This window comes from Sarcophilus harrisii, chromosome 1, assembly GCF_902635505.1.
Source record: "Sarcophilus harrisii chromosome 1, mSarHar1.11, whole genome shotgun sequence".
In the NCBI taxonomy this organism is placed as follows: Eukaryota; Metazoa; Chordata; class Mammalia; order Dasyuromorphia; family Dasyuridae; genus Sarcophilus; species Sarcophilus harrisii.
Genome location: NC_045426.1, coordinates 305255575 through 305277635, shown reverse-complemented (window position 1 = coordinate 305277635; position 22061 = coordinate 305255575). Strand labels below are relative to the sequence as shown.

The window sequence follows — 22061 nt, the reverse complement described above, 5'->3', positions numbered from 1 at the left end:
AGAAATGAACAGATATCAACTCTAACATAAAGTCTAAAGGAAAAAAAATAGGCTAGGAAAATGAACAAACCATAAAAAAGATCCTGATCATAAAAACCTACTATGCTGAGATGAAAGCTCAAAACACAAACTTGTAAAAGACAATGTTTCGCAAATATCTACAAGCCAAGCCCCAAAGAAAAAGTGCAAATTGGACCCAAGTCCAACAAAAATTCCTAGAGAAATTTTTTAAAAGTTGGTTGTTGGTTTTTTTTAAAAGAGCAATCAAATAAGAACAGTAAAGGAAAAAAATGGAAAAAGAAATAAAAACAATGCAACTTAATAAAAATACAAAATACTTAAGAAAATAACTCTTTAAATATAAGAATTGACCAAATGATTTAAAAGATACAACATCTAAATGAAGGAAATAGTTCTTTAAAAATTAGAACAGGCCAATTTTTTAAAAGTGCCAGCTATCATTGAAAAAACCTCCTTAAAAATAATAATTGATCAAGTGGAAACTATTGACTCCAACAGATATCAAGAAGCAATAAAACAAAGTCAAAAGACTGGAAAATAGAATAAATTTTGAAATATTGCATCTGAAAAACAACTGATCTGGAAAATAGATTAGGGAGAGCTAATTTAAGAATTATTGATCTATCTGAAAGCCATGATTAAAAAAACATAATAAAAAGGAGTCTAAATATTACCTTTCAAAAATTATGAAGAAAAACTGCCTAAATATCTTAGAGGATAGAGGATAAAGTAGAAATAGGCAAAATCCACTGTCCATCTCCTGAAAGTGATATTGAAATGAAAATTCCCAGAAATAATATAGACAAATTCCACAGCTCTCAACCAGAAAGAGGATGGGTTAGAAACCAGATTTCAACAATGTGTTTACAAGAGAAATGCCTGAAATTCACAGTGAGTTAAACCAGATGGATTTACAAGCAAATTCTACTAAATACTTAAAGAACAATTAATTCTAATATTATATAAAATGTTTGAAAAAATAGATAACTGAAGTAGTCCTATCAAATATCTTCTATAATGGAAATAACGTTTTCATATTCAAGGGCAACCAAGTGGTGGGGTAGACAGAAACTCAGTCTAGAGTAAGGAAGACCTGAGTTCAAATACAACCTCAGTCAATGACTAACTGTGTGATCCTAGGCATATCACTTAACTGTTTGCCTCAATTTCCTTTTCTATAAAATGAGCTGAAGAAAATAATGGCAAATCACTCTAGTATTTCTGCCAAGAAAACCGCAAAAGGGGATCATAGTGATACACAACTGAAAATAATTAAACAACAACAATTAAACCAGGAAGAGCTAAAACAAAGAAAATTATAGATTAATTTCCCTAATTAATATACTGATGCAAAAAAACTTAAATAAATACTACCAAAGACAATATAGCATTATGTCATATCCAAAAGATCACAAAGTCTTGATTTACATTAGGAATACAGAGCTGATTCAATATTTTAAAAATCTGTAATCACAATTGACCATATCAATAACAAAATCAACAAAATTATATGATTATATCAACAGATGCAGAAAAAGCTTTTGACAAAGGACAATATTCATTCCTGTTGTGTTTTTTAAGAATACGTGAAAGCATACAAACACATGGAGCTTTTCTTAAAATGACAAGTAATATCTATCTAAAGCCAAGAGTAAGCATTATCTATAATGGAGATAAAATAGAAGGTTTTCCAATAAGATCAGGAGCAACAATGTCTATTACCACAATTATTTTACAATATTGTACTAGAAATGCTAGATATACCTTGAGATAAGCAATGAGACAAGAAAAGGAAAATTAAAGAATAACATCAGATAATAAAGAAACAAAACTATCACTTTGGCAGATGACATGATGGTATATTTACATAACCCTAAAGAATCAACTAAAAAAAAACTACTTGAAACAATTAACAATTTTAGTAAAATTGCAGTATATAAAATAAACCCCACATGAATCATTATGCTTTTTATATATTACCAACACAATCCAGCAGGAAGAGATAATAAGGTAATATAATAGTGTAATATAATAAACATATTAAAGATAAAGGAAAGAATTATCCATCAGATTTATGGATAGAGGAAAGTTTATAACCAAACAAGAGATGAAATGAATGATTTTGATTATATAAACATAAAACATTTTTACACAATCAAAACCAATGAAGTCAAAATTAGAATAAAAGCAGAAAACTGAGGTTGGGGAAGATTTGCAGCAAATGTCTTTATAAAAGGCTTATTTCTCAAATATATATATATATAGAACTGAGACAAATTTCTAAAAATGAGGGTCATTTCCCAATTGGTAATGATCAAAGGGTATGAACAAGAAGTTTATAGAGGAAGAAATCAAAGTTATAAATAGTAACATGAAAAAATGATCTAAATTTCTAATAATCAGAGACATGTGAATTAAAACATCTCTGAGGTACTGCCTTACATCTATCATATTGGCCAAACTGACAGAAAAGAAAAATGACAAATTCTGAAGATGAGGTGAGGAAATAGATACATTAATGTACTGTTGGTGAAGCTGTGAGCTATCTTAACCATTCTGGAGAGCAATTTAAAACTATGTCCAAAGGACTGTAAAACTGTGCATACCCTTTGATCCAAAAATGCTGGCAAAAGGAAAAGGATCTATCTGTATAAAAATATTTTATAGATGCTCTTGTCATGGTGGCAAAAAAAAAAAATTGGAAGCAGAGCGAATGTCCATCAATTGGGAAATGGCTGAATGATTTATGGCATATTCATGTGACAGAATTCTATTGTGCTGTAAGAAATTATGAAAGGGATTATTTCGGGAAAACCTGAGACTTTTATGAACTAATGAACTAATGAACCAGGAAACAGTCTAAATTGTAACAGCAGTATTGTAAAGATATCATTTGTGAGAGAATTAGTAACTCCAGCATAATGATGTACCACAACTCCAAAAGACTTATGAGGTAAAATTCTATCCACCTCTAACTAGAGAACTGATGTACTTAGAATACAAATTGAAGGATATTATTTTTTCTTTTCTTTATTTTCCTTGCTTTGGAATATAGCTAATATGAAAATAAGTTTTGTATGACTTTATATGTATTTATTTATATGTAGTTTTGCATTTCTTGCCTTCTCAGTGATAGGGAAGAACAGAATGAATTTTTGGAACTGAAAATTAAAAGCAATTTTTCAAAAAAAGAAAAAGAAAATTTTAAAAAATTGATGGATTTTCAATATGCATGGATAAAAAGAGGGAATTCAAAAATCAAAGAAATTGATATGAGGAATTCCCACATCTCTGAAATTCAGTGATACTTAACATAAAAACATACTTCATTTGAGATTCACAACAATGTTATAAGGCAGGTAGTTCATGTATTAATAATACTATTATTGGTAATATTATTGTAGCATTTACATGACTCTTTGAGGTTAGCAAAACATTTTACATATATTTCATCTTATTAGAAGAAAGCCTTTAGAGATAGATTTGGAGTCAGCCAAAAATAAAATTATTTAATGACAAATATGTGCTAGATACAGTCGAATCTGATAAAAAGAAAACAATTGAAATAGTAGCTATTCCCATGGTGCTTACATTCTAGTAGATATCATACAAATATACAGTATTTCTAAGTACATAGAAAAAATACAATATAAATTCAAAAAGTTTTTTAAAGGTAGTGACATAATCAGAGAGATCCAGAAAGTCTTCATGTAGAAGGAAGACCTTAAGTCGAGTCTTTAAAGAAGTGAGGGATTCTATAAAAAGATGAGAATAAAGGACATTCCAGGATGAGGGAATTGGTGAAAAGACACTAGAGAAAAGGAGATGTAGTGCTTCAGAGAACCAGAGAAAAAGATTAGTGCTTCATGGTATGTTGCTTAATGTCTGGGTCTCAGTTTTTTCAGCTACATAATGACCCTCGGCTTCCTTCAAGATTAGTTCAAATTTTACTCTCTTCTTCCCAACCCTAATTGCTATGCCTTCCCTCTGAAATAAGCTCACTCTGAAAAAAAACTTCCATATCTTGTCTGTATATAGTTGTTTGCATGTTTTCTTATCTATTAGAATATGGAACTCCTTGAGGGAGAAAACTGCTATTTTTCCCCCTTTCTTTGTATCCCAAGCATTTAGCATAGTGCCTGGAACATTTGTTTTGTAGTTCAGTGTTCAACCCTTTGTAATCCTATTTGGGATTTTCTTGATAAAGATAGTGGAGTGGTTTGCTATTTATTTTTCTAACTCATTTTACAGATGAGGAAACTGAGGTAAATAGGGTTGGGTAACTTACCCAGGGTCACACAGCTAGATCAGGCAAGTCTGAAGTATGACTTGAACTCGGGTCTTCATAACTTCAAACCTGTTGCTCTATTTTCTATGCCATCGAGCTGCCTGGCACATATTAGGCACTTAATAAATGCCTTTTAACTGACTGGGTGATCCATAGCTCCTTCCAGCACTTACACACTACTGGCTACTCAAACTCTGACAAGACAGAAAGGCAGAATGCTAATCCGCCAGCTAATAAAACTTGACTGTTTTGTTTTTGTCTTTACAATTTCAGTGCCTAGCACAGTTCTTGACAGGTAGCAGGAGCTTAATAAATCTTTGATTGATCGATGTGGACTTAGGAAGAACAGAGAGCTACAATATTGGATGAGCACTTAACCTCTCCCTCAGCACTGACTTCCAATTGTTGCATTAGGATCACCCCCTTTCCCTCTATGTGCATGGCATTTTAAAGAAAAAGCTTTGTCTAACTTGGGAGAGAGTTACAAGGTCTTCCCCTTTCCACATAAAGCAGCCACTTAAGAGACAAGGCACTCAACAGGGAGTGGAAAGGGAGGGAAACTGAAGTGCTCTGATGGAGAGACAGCTAAAGAAAATGTAGTCTTCACTTAGAGGTGTGTGCACTAGGGTTACAGACATAATAAAAGGCTAGGACACATGGTGCTAACGTAGGTGATGGATATTAGGCAAGATAATTATAAGCTGGAGTTATGCAGATTAAGGAGAGAAACAGAGTTACCCACAGCTATGGTACCCACCCACACAGCCTGATATACCTGATCCCAGACAATTCAACTTGAAGTGTTTTGTAAGTTGGTTCATCTTTGTGGCTGGGGTCATCTTGAATTGACGCTATTTCCTCAATTTTTGTTAAAGGCATCCAAAGTTCATCCCCTATGGGCAAGCATGGCTCGGAAACATCCATCTCCCATTTGCATGATGAGTCTTTCTGCTGTTTTCTCTCTCACAGCCATAAACCTAACATGGGTGGGACTAAATCCTATCATTCCGTAAGTGATCTAAAAAGGAGAGGTGTAAAACATAGAGGCCACATAAGGCCCTCCACACACCCAAGTGGCAGCAAAACCAGATTGAAATGTAAATCAGACATATTTAACTGAATAAATAAAATATGATAAAATACAGATAATATTGAATTTTAAAACTAAGCCAATATGAGGTCCATAGAGATCTTTATGTATTGATTAGTGGTCCCTATTTCTTATTTAAGTTTTCCATCACTAATCATCAAGTCCTTAGTTTTCTTTGAAACTTGGCCTCCAGAAATGACCAGCAGGATGAATACAGAGAGGCTTGGAGAGACTTACATGAACTGATGATGAGTGAACTGAGCAGAACCAGGAGATCATTATATACTTCAACAGTGATATGTATGAGGATGTATTCTGATGGAAGTGGATTTCTTTGACAAAGAGAAGAACTAACTCATTTTCAATTGATCAATGATGGACAGAAGCAGTTACACCCAAAGAAAGAACACTGGGAAATGAATGTAAACTGTCTGCATTTTTGTTTTTCTTCCTGGGTTATTTCTACCTTCTGAATCCAATTCTCCCTGTGCAACAAGAGAACTGTTTGGTTCTGCACACATATATTGTCTCTAGGATATACTGTGACATATTTAACATGTATAGGACTGCTTGCCGTCTGGGGGACGGGGTGGAGGGAGGGAGGGGAAATAGAACAGAACTTCGGAACAGAAGTGAATACAAGGGATAATGTAAAAAATTACCCAGGGATGGTTTCTGTCAATAAGAAGTTACAATTATTTTTAAAAAATAAAAAATAAAACAAACAAAAAAGAAACTTGGCTTACATTTTACCTCCAATATTTCTTTCCTGATTCCCCAGCTACTAGTGTCTTCTCCTACAAAAGCACCTTATGTTTATTTTGTACATACTTTTAAATATACTTTATTTTTAAATATGCTTTATTTTGTGGATATGTTGTCTCTTCTGATAAAATATAAGCTCCTTGGGGGCAGGAATTGTTTCATTTTTATCTTTATATCCCAATCTCTTAGCATATTGCTCAGCACACAAAAGATGCTTAATAAATGTTTCCTGATAGACGAAATGGGTCCTGAAATACAGATTGCTATATGTGGAATATTGGTATATCTTGGTATGCTACAGTGTTAGAGGTAGAAAGGACTGCAGAGCAGAGGTTTTTTTAGCCTGCAGTCCATGAACTTTTAAAAAAAGTTTGAAAATCATTTCAATATAATTATTTGCCTTTATAATTATGTGTGTTTTATTTTATGTATTTTAAAAGCATTATTTTTGTAAGAGGATCCAGAAGTTTCACCAAAATGGGTCCATGCTGGCAAAAATATTATGAACTCTTGCCTTAAAGGCACATAGATTCAGAATACAAAGGACTTTAAGAGATCAATTAGAATGTCCCCTTTATTTTACTGATGGGGAACTTAATGACTTACCCAAGGTCTCACACCTAGTAGTGACCGAGGCAGAATTTGAGCTCAGGCCCTTTCTCAAAAGCTCTTTCCTTTGTACCATATTGTTTCTTAACCCTAACCTTTTTTCATGGCTGAGAAAGTTAAGGCTTGATAAATCCTCTGATTCTTTCTAGCTTTGAGAGTCTAAAGATTTGTATTATTTGTCATTCTTCCTTGTGTTCTACACAATTCTAGACATAAAATAGCATATAATTTATATTTATATAGCACTTTCGATTTACAAATTGTCTTACACAGACTGTTTCATATGGTCATCAAGACCAGTCTGCAAGAAAAATAGTGCAAATATAATTTCCATTTTACTAATAATATTCACAGAAACAAAATGAGATCCTTAAGGTCTAATGTAGGAAATCTAAATAAGTACTGGGACACAAACCAGGTCTTCTGGTGCCATATCCAGTGTACTGTAGGTTGGTATTCTATAAGCTCTAATGTAATTAAAGAAAATAGGCACCAGTTCAAAGGGCAGATCAGGACTAGTCTAAGACATCACCATAAAGCTAACTGCTTGACACATAGATCAGATCTTCAGCTAGTGACCTGCTTTGTTCTATCCAACCAGTCATATAAAGGTACCCTAATATAATGGGAAGTAACCTGGATTTGGAGATACTGAAGTTAGAATTCAAATTCAGGGGTTTGGGACAATCTCTGGACTTTTGTTTCTTCAAATATAAAACAGAGAAAGATTAAGCCAACTGACTTCTAAGTTATCTTTCAGATGAAAGTCTCTGATTCTTTATCTATTTATCCATCTATCTTTATTATCTATTTATATATTCCTATGATCTCTATCTAGCTATCATCTATCTTCTCTCTATTTCTAGCCATCTACATCTTTCATTTATCTCTAAATCTCTCATTTATCTTTCTAGCTATCTATATTACCTATATTAATTAATTTATTATCAATTACCTATCACTATCATTTTCTATCATCTATCTCTATTTGCCTATATGTATCTATCATTTATGTATCTCTATTTATATATCTAAAACTTATTGGTAGTATATGATTATGTTGTTTGCAAAATGAAGCTCTGCAACATTTGACAGACAACAACTCAATAGCCATCAGCATTGTGACAAGAGTGAAAAAAGGTATTGTAATCATTGGACTAAACCTATGATTTTATCTGGTACAATGAACACTGCATGACAAAATTCACTCTGTCAATGAAGAAAAAGTACCTGCTCTGCAGCTTATAATAGACTTAGATTAGTCTGAGGATGCTGAGATCCTATATAATCTGCTCATTGTCACATTACCATCAAGTGTCAGGGGGCTTGAACTCAAGTTTTCCTATCTCTGAGGCTGTCTACATCCACTTGCCACTTCTTAATGCAGTCACAGAATGTTTTAAAAGAATATAGTATCCTTCAATATTCTGGTCCCAGAATCCTTTATCCTGAGCAGATCCTCTGAGAAAAAGTGATTGATATAGATTTTGAAAGGTTGCTTTTTGAAATGAGGTAACCTGATTCTTCTTTTAACTTTTCTTTTTTAATTCTATTTCCTGTAAGGGTTATATTCAAAATTGACAAAACATATTTGGTAGCCATATGATTTAGTCCTTCCTTGGACGAAACTACTTATTTCCTGTGTTAGAGATTTGGTCCCAGTTTATCATTCAGATACTATGTCTAAATAGCAGCAAAACTGTGAAGCAGAATATACCAAATATGGAGCAGTGCTTGATGAATTGATAAATAAATGGACAAATGAATAAGAAAATTAATGAATGGATTTTCCTGGTTCCTACTGCAACCAGCTCCATTCTCTTAAATGAGTCACAAAATGCTGGATACCCTCAATACCCAACCCCCATTAGATCAAGATTGTTTCTTTGTAATTATCAAAACTGTCCCAAGATGCTTCTCCACACACTCCCATGCCCACCTACACTCTGATTTACATAAAAGCTACTTGGGAAAAGCTCAGCCTAGATCAGAACAGGTGCTCTGTCAAGCTGCAGGTGTACAGGCAAATTTGGACTCTAAATAGGGCTGTCACTGATTCTAGATTGCCCCATAGCATAATCTAACACTTCTCTTGCCATAAGCCCAGTTCCTACAGAGGGCAAAAGAAAAAATTTCCATCGTCCAAGAGTACAGGGTCAAGCCACTGGTGAGCTAACATACTGAATTTCAAAGAAGCATTTATATTGTGTTGTACATAGTTGTAACTGAGCTAGCTTCTCTCCTTTTATGAATAACCATGTAATATTTTGTAGGTTCTTTTATTTTTACACAGAAGTAACACAGCATAATGATTATAGTGATGGATTTATTTTAAATACTAGCTATGTGACCTCTAGGCAAGTTCATTTTGAACCTTAGTTTTCTTAATTATAAAATGGGGGTAAAAAAACTTAACAGATTTAGCCTCCAATTACTGAGAGGCTGAAATGAAAGAATGTATGGAAGACACTTTACAAAATTCAAAGTATTCTAAGTCTATCATTGATGAAATAAGTAATAACCACTTGGATTTTCCCCCAAAAAAATAAAACCACACATAAATGAATAACTTTCCCAATTCATCAAAAGTGAGATAGCAAAATACAAACTTGTGAGTTGTTTTTCTTTTTCATTCTTTCTCATATCTCATTTCTTCACCACCACCATGCCTTAATCATATGGATATCTCCTCTATCCACATTTCAACTTCCAATTTTATTCTTTCATTGATTTCAATAAATGTTTATTAAAAGTACTATGTACAAGACTCCAAATTAAACACTAGGGAAGATATAAAATAGGTACATTCCTTGTCTTCAGAGCATACCATATGGAAAAGGAGAAAAACATTAGTACATAGGTAAAATATAGCATATATATGAAAGTGTGTAAAGTGGGTACCAACAAAGTGTTTTGAGATTTCAAGAATGAAAGAATAACTTCTAACTTAAGAATGAAAGAGTGGAAATAGAAAGGCTTCATAGAAGCCTTTAAGTTGGACTTTGAGAGATGAGCAGAATTTCAGCTTGTAGAGATGGTATTCCAAGAATAGGAAATAGCATAAACAAAGGAACAATCATTAAAAGGCAAATGTTTTCAACAGTGAGAAGCAGTAGACCCAGTAATAGAGAAATGGACATAATACTATAGAGGTGTTTCTCCAAGAAATATAAATTTACAATTTTTGTCTGTCCTTGAAGTAATTGACGTACTAGTACCACTTTTAGGAAGATCGTTAGCAAGAGTAAGTGGTTGATGCAATCTAAGGTAGCTTATAAGTCTTCTCAATCATGATATCAGAGCAGTCCTGGGTGCCACAGTGCAGTGCCTTCCCATCACAGAAGACACTTGGGGATTGTTCTTCACTTGTTTGTAGCTCACTGAGACAACAATATAGTATTTTAGTAACCATGTTTTCCTGGGGTCAAGAATGTGAACTGTGGGAATTTTAACAAGCAGACACTAGTGGGAAGTAGTCAAGAGAGATGAATTCAATTGATTCAGATGCCATTTATCTAATGTTTCAATAGAACATAAGCCAGAAAATATTTCATATATGCCTCAATATTTACAATGTGTGACACATAGTAAGTGCTTAATAAATGTTTGCTTACTAATTGGAGTTTCCTCCCTTTTTTTCTGAAGAATGTTTCTGTTATCTCATGTTGGAAAATGTTATCCACATTCAGAGAAAAGAGCTATGGAGTTTGAATGCAGATCAAAACATTCTATTTTCACTTCTTTTTTTTGTTTTGTTTTTTCATGATTTTTTCCTTTTTGTTTGATTTCATCTTTCATACCATAACTAATGTGAAAATGTTTCACATAATTGCACACATATAACCCTATATCAGATTGCTTACTATCTTAGGGAGATAGAAAGGAAGGGAATGAGGAAAAAAATGGAATTCAAAATTTTATTTAAAAAAAAAGTTGAAAACTATCTTTACATGTAATTGAACAAAATAAAATGCTATTTACCAAACAAAAAAGAGTCTTTCCTTTAGAGTTTTTAGCCTCTGACAAGGAAGAAAAGGGGTAGAGATCTTTTATGCTAATCACTTTCACTCCTAGACCCTCTCTCTTCTGTTGTTGTTCAATAGCACTTCCTTCTTTGATACTCAGGTAGCAGTTATTTACGACCTCCAAGACATTATCCTCCTTTCTTCAATCAATTCAGGATCTGGTTCATACTGTTTTTTCCATCCCAGGCTTTGTTCTTATATTTAGTTGACTTCAATATAGATCTTGTCTCAAATGTGGTCAATATCCATAATTATCATACTTCCACTTTCCCTCTAATTCAACCACATACATTATCTTTCTATAATCCTCTCTGATGTAGCTATTCAAAAGATCTTCTGTTTTCAAGCTCTTCCACATTGTACTCTCATTTCTCTTTCTCAGTAGATTAAGTCCCTTGATATATTTTTCTGAGACTTAAGTAAAAGGCATTTGCCATTATTCTTCATCTCAAAATCCTTTAAAATCATCTCCATTCTCTTCTTCTTTGCTAGATCACAGATGATTTGCTTGACTTTCTCACAAAGGGCAACTCCATTATGTTCATCCTTAATCCTATTCTCTTCTATCTCATCCACAAGCTGGTCCCCACATTACCATCTTCTCTCATTTTCAGTCTTTTCTTGTCTATTGGATGCTTCCTGGCTGCCTAAAAATATTTGAAAGTTTGCCTAATCCTAAAAACAAAATAAAACAAAAATAAAAACCCATCATTTAAAATTATAATCACCTTTAGTTTTTGTCACATATATACATATGTATATAGTGTATGTATATACATATATACACACATCGATTTGTGTGTATATATGTGTGTGTATATATATATACACACACATATATAAATATATATAAAATTCTAACCCTAATTTTTATAGCCTTTTCACGGTCTTCATATTTCTGTGGTTCCTTGTAGTATTTGACATTGGTCTCCAAGCTCTTCTTCCTGAATACTCTTTCTTTCTTTAGTTATCAAGAAACTAATCTCTCCTGGTGTTTCTATATCTATAGCTATTCCTTCTCAGTCTCCTTTTCTAAATTATCATTCATGTCCTGATCCCTATGAGTGTCTCTCAAGGTAATAATGTATTCTTCTTTCTCTATATCTCTCAATGATCTTAACAAATCCCAATGATTTGTGTTTTATCTGTATATTGTTGATTCCAACATTCTATATTTCCAGGTCTTTTTTTTCTCTTAAGCTTCAGTTCCTAAACATCAATTGCTAATTTCCAAATGAATATCCTTATGGGTACTTCAAACTCAGTATTTTAAATCAGAGCTCTATATTTGTGCCCCATTCTCCAACTCTTCCTAACTTCACTGCCATCCTAAACTCCTGCCTGTATCAAATTGGCCTAATAGCTATTTTTTCTACCCAACAGTCCATCTCTTGTTTCTCTGCTTTTTCCCAGATTGTCCCATCTCCACCTTTATCAACTTTATCTTTTAGAATCCCTTACTTCCTTCATATCCTAACTCGTGTTATTTTTATAAGAGGTCTTTCCCAATCCACTAGTTCCTTCATATCCCATCCCCAGAAATCTTGGGTCTGGGTGTACCTGGTCTTGCCTCCAAAAATAACCATTAAGTCCTTAGCAGGAAATGATGTTTCATTTTGTCTTTGTCATTGCCAGTGTCTAATGAAGTACTTCACAAATGTTAAGCACTTGAAAAATGCATGTTGAATGAATGGGGGAAAAAAGAGATAGTATGACTTGGCTGGTTGGGGGAATATTAGAATAAAGAAAAGAAGATGAGGCATATATATATATATATATATAATATGTATATACACATATATACATATTTAACACATTATATATATTATATATATATTATATATATATAATTATATATACATATAGATTGTATACAAATATATGTTCATATATATGTTTGTGTATATGTCCATACATATACATATAGTATTGAAATTAGGCTAAGAAATATAGTTATTCAGGAGGCAATAAGGAGTAGAGGAGCATCCAGACAGTAAAGCACACAGTAACCTGCTTCCCTTCTCAGGAGGCTGGTCATGATTGGTGAAGACCACAAAATGGATCTTCTCTCTTTTACTGTTGTAAGCAGTATGGAGGATTAAGGACATTAGCTGGATTTAGGACACCTAAATTAAAATCCTGGTTCTCACCAGGTTCTCACCATACAATGATGTACTAACTCTAAAATGACCCTACTGTTTAAGCTCTGAGTCTTAATTTGTTCATATGTAAGATGGGAATAATATTTGCCACTATCTACCTTGTAGGGTTTTACAAATTTTAAAGCCCTACAGACATGCTAAAAATATTTTTATCTCTCCCTGGGAGGTTAGTGACATGCAACTAAGGTAGCAATATCTACATCTACATAGCTGTGAGCAGCTATGTAGTCGGTGATGAGAAAATGAACTTTAATTCTCCTGAGCTACCAGGCTTAGCCCTAAGTGAAGAGAAGAATCAGAAAAATCAGGCAAAAGTGGGATAACAACAACAACAACAAAACCAATAGTAATAATAAATATTTATATACCATTTTAACTTTTTCAAAAAAAAATTTACAAACATCTCATTTTATCCTAAGAGAAAACATGGAACACTAGTACTGTCATTATCCCTATTTTATACATTCAGAGCCTGAGGCAGCCAGAGAGTAAATGACTTACCTAGGATCACACAACTAATAGGAATCTAGGGATAGATTTGAACTTGGGTCTTTCTAACTACAAGGCAAGTACTCTGTCCACTGTGTCACCCAACTGCTTAAAAGTAGGAGGTGGCATGGGCAAACTGAGTCTCTCATATATTTAAGAATAAATAAAATTGACACATCTGCCCAACAAGTAGCCAAAAAAGTTTCTGTGAAAGACAATGTTGCATAATAGAATGCTACTGACATTGGGGCTTGAAGTCAGGAAGCTCTATATTCAAATCCTGATTTTGAAGCTTACTAGCTCAAGAACTACAAGCAAATTACTCAATCTATGTGAGACTCAGCTCCCTCATTACAAATAGAGATAATAATACCTGCAATGCTTCCCTCATACATTTGTTATGAGGTTCAAATGAGATTATGTATATGAAGTGCTTTGTACCATTAAAATACTCTATAAATGTTAGTTATTATTATAACCGCACTTAGTTAAAGTCTCACTTCATGCCAGAAGTCCTGATTGAAATTTGATCATCTTCCTTAGCTCTCTCATTCTGCTGAGTTAAACATCAACATTGGTTTTTGCCAATTGCCTTTGCTAAAATGAGCTTCTGAGCTAGGCTAGTCCCATCTTATTTTATTATTCACTAAAACTTAATTTATTTTTAGAAGAGAAACATCTAAAGAATCCAGTGACACCTAGTACTCAGTCATTACCTATTTCCCCAAGAGGACCTTGTTCCTAGATCACTGTCTCCCTCTGTGTGTCTCTGTCTCTCTTTTAGAACAAAGGTACCTTGAACCAGAAAAAAAACAAGACTTGAGAAGATGATGAAAATTTTGAAAACCTATATCTGCCCACTTCCACAAGCATGCTATCCTCTCCTCCTAATTATTTCTCTACCAAAGATACCAAACTAAACAATATCTTTTAATTTATGGGTAGCATTTTTTTCTTCTTCTTCTTCCTCTGATCCATGTACCCACTTAATGCATCATATGAATATGAGATTCATTTATCTCCAGTCCCCCTACAGACCAAAAGATTGAATGTAGAATAATTTGTTATTTTTACCTAAAAATGTTAAACTATGGACATAAATTCTGTGTGTCTGTTTGAGAGAGAGGGAAAGAGAGAGAGAGAGAGAGAGAGAGAGAGAGAGAGAGAGACAGAGACAGAGACAGAGACAGAGAGACAGAGAGACAAAGACAGAGAGACAGAGACAGAGATAGAGAGATGAGACAGAGAGAGAGAGACAGCCAGAGAGGGACAGAGAGAGATAAACAGACAGAGAGACATAGACAGCGACAGAGACAGAGAGAGAGAGACATACACATTCTGGATAGACATAGAAAGCACTTACTATATTTACATAGGTTAGACATGTATGCAGTTTTTCCCTCTTAGAATATTTATGGCCAGTGTTTCCTATCAGGTTTGAAATGAGGACAAAAATAAATTAGAGGCATAAGCAAGGGGTGGGTAGTGACAGCAGAAAAACAACAACCCTTAACTGGAAAATAACTTCTTGGAGTATTTTTTTAGAAGATACTGAAAAGGTAGAATTGAATGTCAATCTCTGAAGAGGACTTCAAATGATTATATTTTGAATGAGAAAAACAAATCAATAAAGGGCACACTTATGTCTTTGCTATCTTTGCCCAGTGTCTATCATCACTGATATCCAAGTCATTACTATGTACCACAGAACTATTATTTGGATTAAAGTGAAGGACATTCCATCCATGAGAAGCCTGCATAAACTTCTGTGTCTAGTTTTGTTCTTTGAATCACATATGATTCTTCATAACACCGTGGACCATAGCACACCAGGCCTTTCTATCCTCCATAGTCTCTCAAAATCTGTCCAAGTTCATGTTCATTGTTTCTATCCATCTCATCCTCTGGCACTTCCTTTTCCTTCTGCCTTCAAATGTCCCAACATCAGGGTCATTTCCAATGAGTTCTGCTTTCTCATTGTGTTGAGTAATCTTAAGTGAAAACATAACCTCTCTGAGATCTTCTCCAAAACAGAAACTGGTAAGAAGAAAATTCCAGACTCAATCTATGAGTAGTACCTAGTTACTTTTCATGCACAGAATCCTAGATTTGGAGCTGGAAGAAGTCATTGAGTCCAATTCCCTAATTTCCCAAAGAAGTTAAGTGATTACTCAAGATCAAAGAGTTTACAGACACAGGAAGGCTAATAAATTTAGAGTTAAAATGTTCCTTTGAGACCACTGATTCCCTCTCAGTATTATACAAGGAGAAACTGAGGTACCCAGGAAGCTAATCAACCAAAAGATCACATAAATCATATAAGTAATGAGTATCAGAATCAGTGTTTGAATCCAGGAATTTTGACTCTGAATCCAATGTATTCGATTTTTAATTTCTTATTCAGAGTGTTTTCTTAATCTTTCTTTCACCTGGTTCCCACAATAGCCCTCTGAGGCAGGCAGGCCACATATGACATCTTGTCGAAGTTACTAGCAATTAAAGTAATAGAGTGTGTCCTTATCTTGGGGATGGAGCAGAATGGTGAGCAAGAATATTAAAGGAAAATTGGGAGATAAGAAAATATGTCTTTGTGTTTTTAGAGTCAAAGGATTTGAGTCCAAATTCTGTCTCTGTCCGCTTATTATCTGTGTGAATTTAAACAAGTCAATTAATATCTCATTTTTCTTACCTGTAAAATAAAAGACCTGGGCTAGATGTCTTCTAAGGCTCCTTCTAGGTATAAATCCATAAACCTTTGCAAAACCTATTCTGGATACCTGGATTAGTCTCTCTCCTTGTTTTAACTCCTGGAATCCCTAGCTTCTTTTAAGGCTCAGACAAAGTACCACCTCTTCCTATATAAGGTTTTTTCTGACCCCCTCAGTTTTCAGTATCCTCATCCACTCAAAATTTCTTTGGATGCATTTTATATGCACACATGAAATCTTTCCACTTCTCACATTAGAATAAAGGAGTAAGTTTTATCTTTTTACTCCAAGCACTTAGTAGGTGCTTAATAAGTGCTTATTTATTTCAGGGACTATTCTAGTTACAAAACAATTAAGTCCTTGTTAAATAAACAGACAATTTTCAGATGAAGAAAATAAAGCTATTTCCAGTCATATGAAAAAATGTTCTGAAGGACTAATGATTAGAGAAATACAAATTAAGACAACTCCAAGGAAGTACAATATACGTCTTAGATTGACTAAGATGACAGGAAAAAATAATGATAAATGCTGGAAGGAATGTGGGAAAACTGGGCCACTAATACATTGTTGGTGAAGTTGTGAACTGATTCAACCATTCTGGAGAGCAATTTGGAACTATGTCCAAAGGGTTATCAAACTGTGAATACCCTTTGATCCAGCAGTGTCTCTAATGGGTCAATATCCCAATGAGATAATTAAAAAGAAAGAGGATCCACATATGCAAAGGAGCTAGAAACTGAGTATGTCCATCATTTGGGGAATGGCTGAATAAGTTATGGCATATGAACATAATGGAATGTTATTGTTCTATAAGAAATAATCAGCAGGATGATTTTAGAAAGGCCTGGAGAGACTTACATGAACTGATGCTAAGTGAAGTGATTAGAGACAAGAGAACATTGTACATAGCAACAAGATTATGTGATGATCAAACTGATGGATGTGGCTCTTTCAACAACGAAGTGATTGAAGTCAGTTCCAATAGACTTGTGATAGAAAGAGGACTATGGGGACTGAAAGTGGATCACAACACAGTATTCACCTTTTTTGTTTATTTGCTTTTTTTCCTTTTTGATCTGATTTTTCTTGTGCAGCACAATAAATGTGGAAATATGTATAGAAGAACTGCACATGTTTAATCTAAATTGGATTACTTGCTATCTAGGGAAGGAGGTGGGGGGGGAGAGAGGGAGAAAAATTTAGAACATCAGGTTTTGCAAGGGTGAATGTTTAAAACTATCTTTGCATGTATTTTGAAAACAAAAAAAAGTATTATTATAAAATTTTAACTTAAAAAATAAATTGAATGGCAGAACTGATACTGAAATCCATTATTTCTTGATTTCTGATTTCTACTCTTTTTACTTAATTGTCATATCTATGAAAAGGAGTTTTGGGTGTTGAGAATCTTTAGATTTAGATTTAAGATTTAAATTTAGATTTAGATTTAAAAATCTTTATATTTATGAGTGAAACAAAATACAGAGGCAGAGTTAGTTAATCATTGAGTGGAGTCTTTTACAAATAAGGAGACTAAAGCAAAGAAAGGATTCTACAGCTAGTAAGTATCTGAGGTAAGATTTAAAGCCATGTCTTCCTATCTCTAAGATGAGTTCTCCATCCATTTCACCATCCAAGTATCATTTAATGATTCTATTCAATTTCTCCAGTTACCTTATAAGTCCATACTCCCATACTTGGGATTAATATAGAGACAATAAAATAGGGAATGACTTGGAAGAAAACAGAAGAATCTAAGTAAGGAGGAACTGATCACCACCAACCATCTCCACCATGACCTCTGAACAAGGCAAAACAAGAATGGTGGAGTAAATGTAGGAGCTCTCCTGCATTCTTCCTCCAAATTCTCCTCCAAACAACTTTAAGATACTACTTCAAATTAAGTATTGGAGGAGCAGAATCAACAAAATATCAAAGGTAAAAAAAAAAAAAAAAGCTGCCACAAGAAAGCAGAAGCCCTGGAAACAGTTATAGAGAAGAGAAGAGATCTTGGTATTATTCACAAGGGAGCACAACCCTTTGTCTCAATTCCAAGGCAGAAAGAAACACTAGTTCTTGTAGCTGTAGGAGAATAATTCCATTGCCAAATGGAATAATAACATTGTGGCCACAAGGGAGTAGGATCCTTCCAGTGTAGAGAAGAGTGTTTTTAAGTCATCACATGGAAAGACCCTGGTTTCAGTTTCAAGAGAGAAAGGAATGCTATCATTTTCAACTGAAAGTGAGCTGTGGACCTGGTCACAGTTGCAGAATCAATAAGGTAATAAGATCCCTTCCTGGGTAAAGACCAAAGCACAGACCAAGAGAGGAGTGGCCACATATCTTTTTAGATTCATACTAGTTTGGAAGCACCAAAAACTAATAGATATTAAGAACTAACTCTAAAAATGGCAACATAACAAACTTGATGCATGGGACATTGCCCCTCCATCCTGAAAGCAGAGTCAACTTTAACATAAAGTTAAAAGTTAAGAAATATGCTTGAAAAATCAGCAAACAACAACAACAAAAGAGCTTTACAAAAAAATTTCTACAGGGAGAGGAAAGATCAAGACACAAACTCAGAAGAAGTCAACAGTGTTGTAACAACTACAAGCAGATCTAGAAAGAAAAATGTGATCTGAATACAAGCCCAGCAAGAATTCCTAGGAAAGCTCAAAAGAGATTTTAAAAATGAAATAAGAGATTGTGAAAAAAAATGAGTGATGCAAAAAAAATAAAAAGAGAGTAAACAGCTTAGTAAAAGAAGCAGAAAAAATGAAAAAAATGCCTTGAAACCAGAATTGGTCAAATGGTAAAAAGAGAACAAAATTCTACTGAAAAAAATTCCTTAAAAAGCAAAATTGGCTAAAGGGGAAAAGAGAGACAACAATTCACTGAAGAAAGTTATTCCCTAAAAATTAAAATTGGGCAAGTGGAAGCTAATAACTTCATGAGACAGTAAGAAACAAGAAGAAAAAAAAAGTCAAAAGAATAAAAAGGTAGAAGAAAATGAAAATTTTCTCATTGAAAAATAAATGACCTGGAAAAATAGACCCAGGAGTAACAATTTAAGAATTAGCAGATTAGCTGAAAGCCATGATCAAATAAATAAATAAAAGAACCTATACATAACATCTCAAGAAATTACCAAAAAAACTGCACAAATATATTAGAAACATAGGGCAAAATATAAATTGAAATAATCTATCAATCACTTTCTCATGCAGATAAATTCTAAAACATATTATAGTCAAATACCAGAGATCTCAGATCAAGGGGAAAAAATCAAGATAAAACAACCAGAAAGAAAAAAAAATCAGATATAGTAGCACCACAGGCAGGATCACACAAGATTTTGCAGCTTCTACATTACAGGATCAGAGGACTTGGAATATGAGATTCTGGAAGAAGTTTTCTGTAAATTAAACCAATGCAGCCAAGATGAAAGCAGAAAGTTAGGGAACAAATTTTACAGCAAGTTTATATGATCAAAGGCATAATTTTTCAAATAAATGGAAAACAGAGTCAAATTTATTTTTTTTTAAAAAGATCCATTTACCAACTGATAAATGATCAAAAGATATGAAGAAGTATTTTTCAGAAAAGAATTCAAAGTTCCATGGAGTCATATGAAAAAATGTTCTAATCACTATTCATTAGAAAAATACAAATTAAAACAACTCTAAAGTATCAGCTAACATCTGTCAAATTGCTAACATGATAGAAAAGAAAAATTACAAATTTTGGAGGAGATGGGAGGAAAAAGGGAAGGAAATTAATGCATTGTTGGTGGATTTGTGAACTAATTCAACCATCCTGGAAAAACAATATGAATATGTTAAAAGAACTATAAAAACTATACATATCCTTTTATTCTGTAATACCACTAGTAATTCTGTATCCCAAAAAAGATCAAATTAAAAGAATAAAGACCTATATTTACATTTATAGCAACTCTTTTTGAGGTGGGAAAGAAAGAAAGAAAGGAGGGAGGGAGAGAGGAAAGAAGGAAGGAAGGAAGGAAGGAAGGAAGGAAGGAAGGAAGGAAGGAAGGAAGGAAGGAAGGAAAGAAGGAAGGAAGGAAAGAAGGAAAGAAAAGTTTCTTTTGAATAGGAGTAAAGAAAAAAAAAAACTATCGTCAACCTGAGATGCAGGATATTACTTACAAACTCACTTAGTTGGGAGCCCCCAGATGCCAAATTCATTAATAACCCTACAAAGGCTTCATCCCTTTTTAAGGCTTAAATTAGATGGAAATCAGTATAACCCAGAGAAAAGAAGTGCAGCTGGACTAATTCTCTTATCGCTTGGTATGCAAAATTTCTGGGATATTAATTGTGTCATAATTGAAGAAGCAGAATCACTGCAGGTAAAAAGAAATGCTTATGCTGAGATTTTAATGAGCTTTCTGCCTCCAAATTAACATATCTGACTAATGCTCAAATCCTCATTCCCCACTCAGATAAAATGCCTCAGTGAAAAAAACCAGACTATAGGCTTGGGCCCTTAATTCCATCAGCAGATCTTCCCTCTCTACTGCCATATCAGATTGACTTTTCTTGTCAACTAATGATAAGTTTGCAGAGAGAAGAGGTAAATTTACTCAGTAGTTATTCAAATAGGGATGATGATTTTCTAGTTTCCTTTACCATGAATAATGATATATTACTATACTGTACACCAAATCATGATGTTATGGACTCTCTTTGGCATCAAATGCAGAGCCCTGTAGGCATTCAGTAAAATACTTGTTAGTGATTGACTAGCATCTGAACCAGTGGAGCTCTCTTTCCTTCCCTCCCCCATATAGATGATTTTTTTTTAATATTTTCAAGTGAAAGAGTAACAGAAGGACCATCATGCAATGCTTTCAGGGTTTATTTATGCAATAATTACAGTGACATCTCACATTTATGTAACATTTTGTAGCTATGAAGAATTTTATATTCCCTTTTCCCCACCTCCTTTCCCCACCACAACTTTATAAAGTAGATATTGCCCAAGTTAAATGCATTATAGAATTATAAAAATTGAGGCTTAGATTGATGAAGTGACTAGCTTAATATTATATGACTTACAAATGGTATAGCCAGTACCTTAAGCCTAGCTGTCTTTCTATTCAACCCCAATCCCTCTCACTAGAACTGTCATTTAAATCATTCACAGGATTATAGGTTTAGAGCCAAAAAAGATTTCAAGAGTGCCATCTGATCCAACTCCTTCAATTTACACATAAGAGTAGCAAAAGCCAGAACTGGTAATGATTTGGCCCAGGTCACTCAGGTAGTGACAGAGGCAGGATTTAAACCCAAACCTTCAGAGGCTAAAGTCTGTGGTCTTTCCTTGGTATTGCACTGACTCTATTGATTAAATCGGTTACAATAACAATGGTTTGGCTTTATTTGGAAGTAAGGAAAGGACTGAACCAGCTATGCCCAGAAAAAGAACTCTGGGAGATGACTAAAAACCATTACATTGAATTCCCAATCCCTATATTTATGCACACCTGCATTTTTGATTTCCTTCACAAGCTAATTGTACAATATTTCAGAGTCTGATTCTTTTTCTACAGCAAAATAACGTTTTGGTCAGGTATACTTATTGTGTATCTAATTTATATTTCAATATATTTAACATCTACTGGTCATCCTGCCATCTGGGGGGGGGGGGGGTAAGAGGTGAAAAATTGGAACAAGAGGTTTGGCAATTGTTAATGCTGTAAAGTTACCCATGTATATATCCTGTAAATAAAAGGCTATTAAATAAAAAAAAAATAAAATGCAAAAGATATTTTGATGTTCTTTTAAGTTATTCTATTATTTAGCTCAGAGGAGTGTCCATGTGTTTGTTTAATATAGAATTACATAATTGTGGATGAAGAGCAAAATGAACCAAAAA

At 33.8% G+C, this 22061-nt stretch overlaps 1 protein-coding gene across 2 annotated transcripts in view; it reads right to left on the bottom strand.

The window, feature by feature from the left end:
* GRIN2A (glutamate ionotropic receptor NMDA type subunit 2A) overlaps positions 1-22061 on the bottom strand; it is a 506739-nt gene that overhangs the window by 220180 nt on the left and 264498 nt on the right. The window lies entirely within an intron of this gene.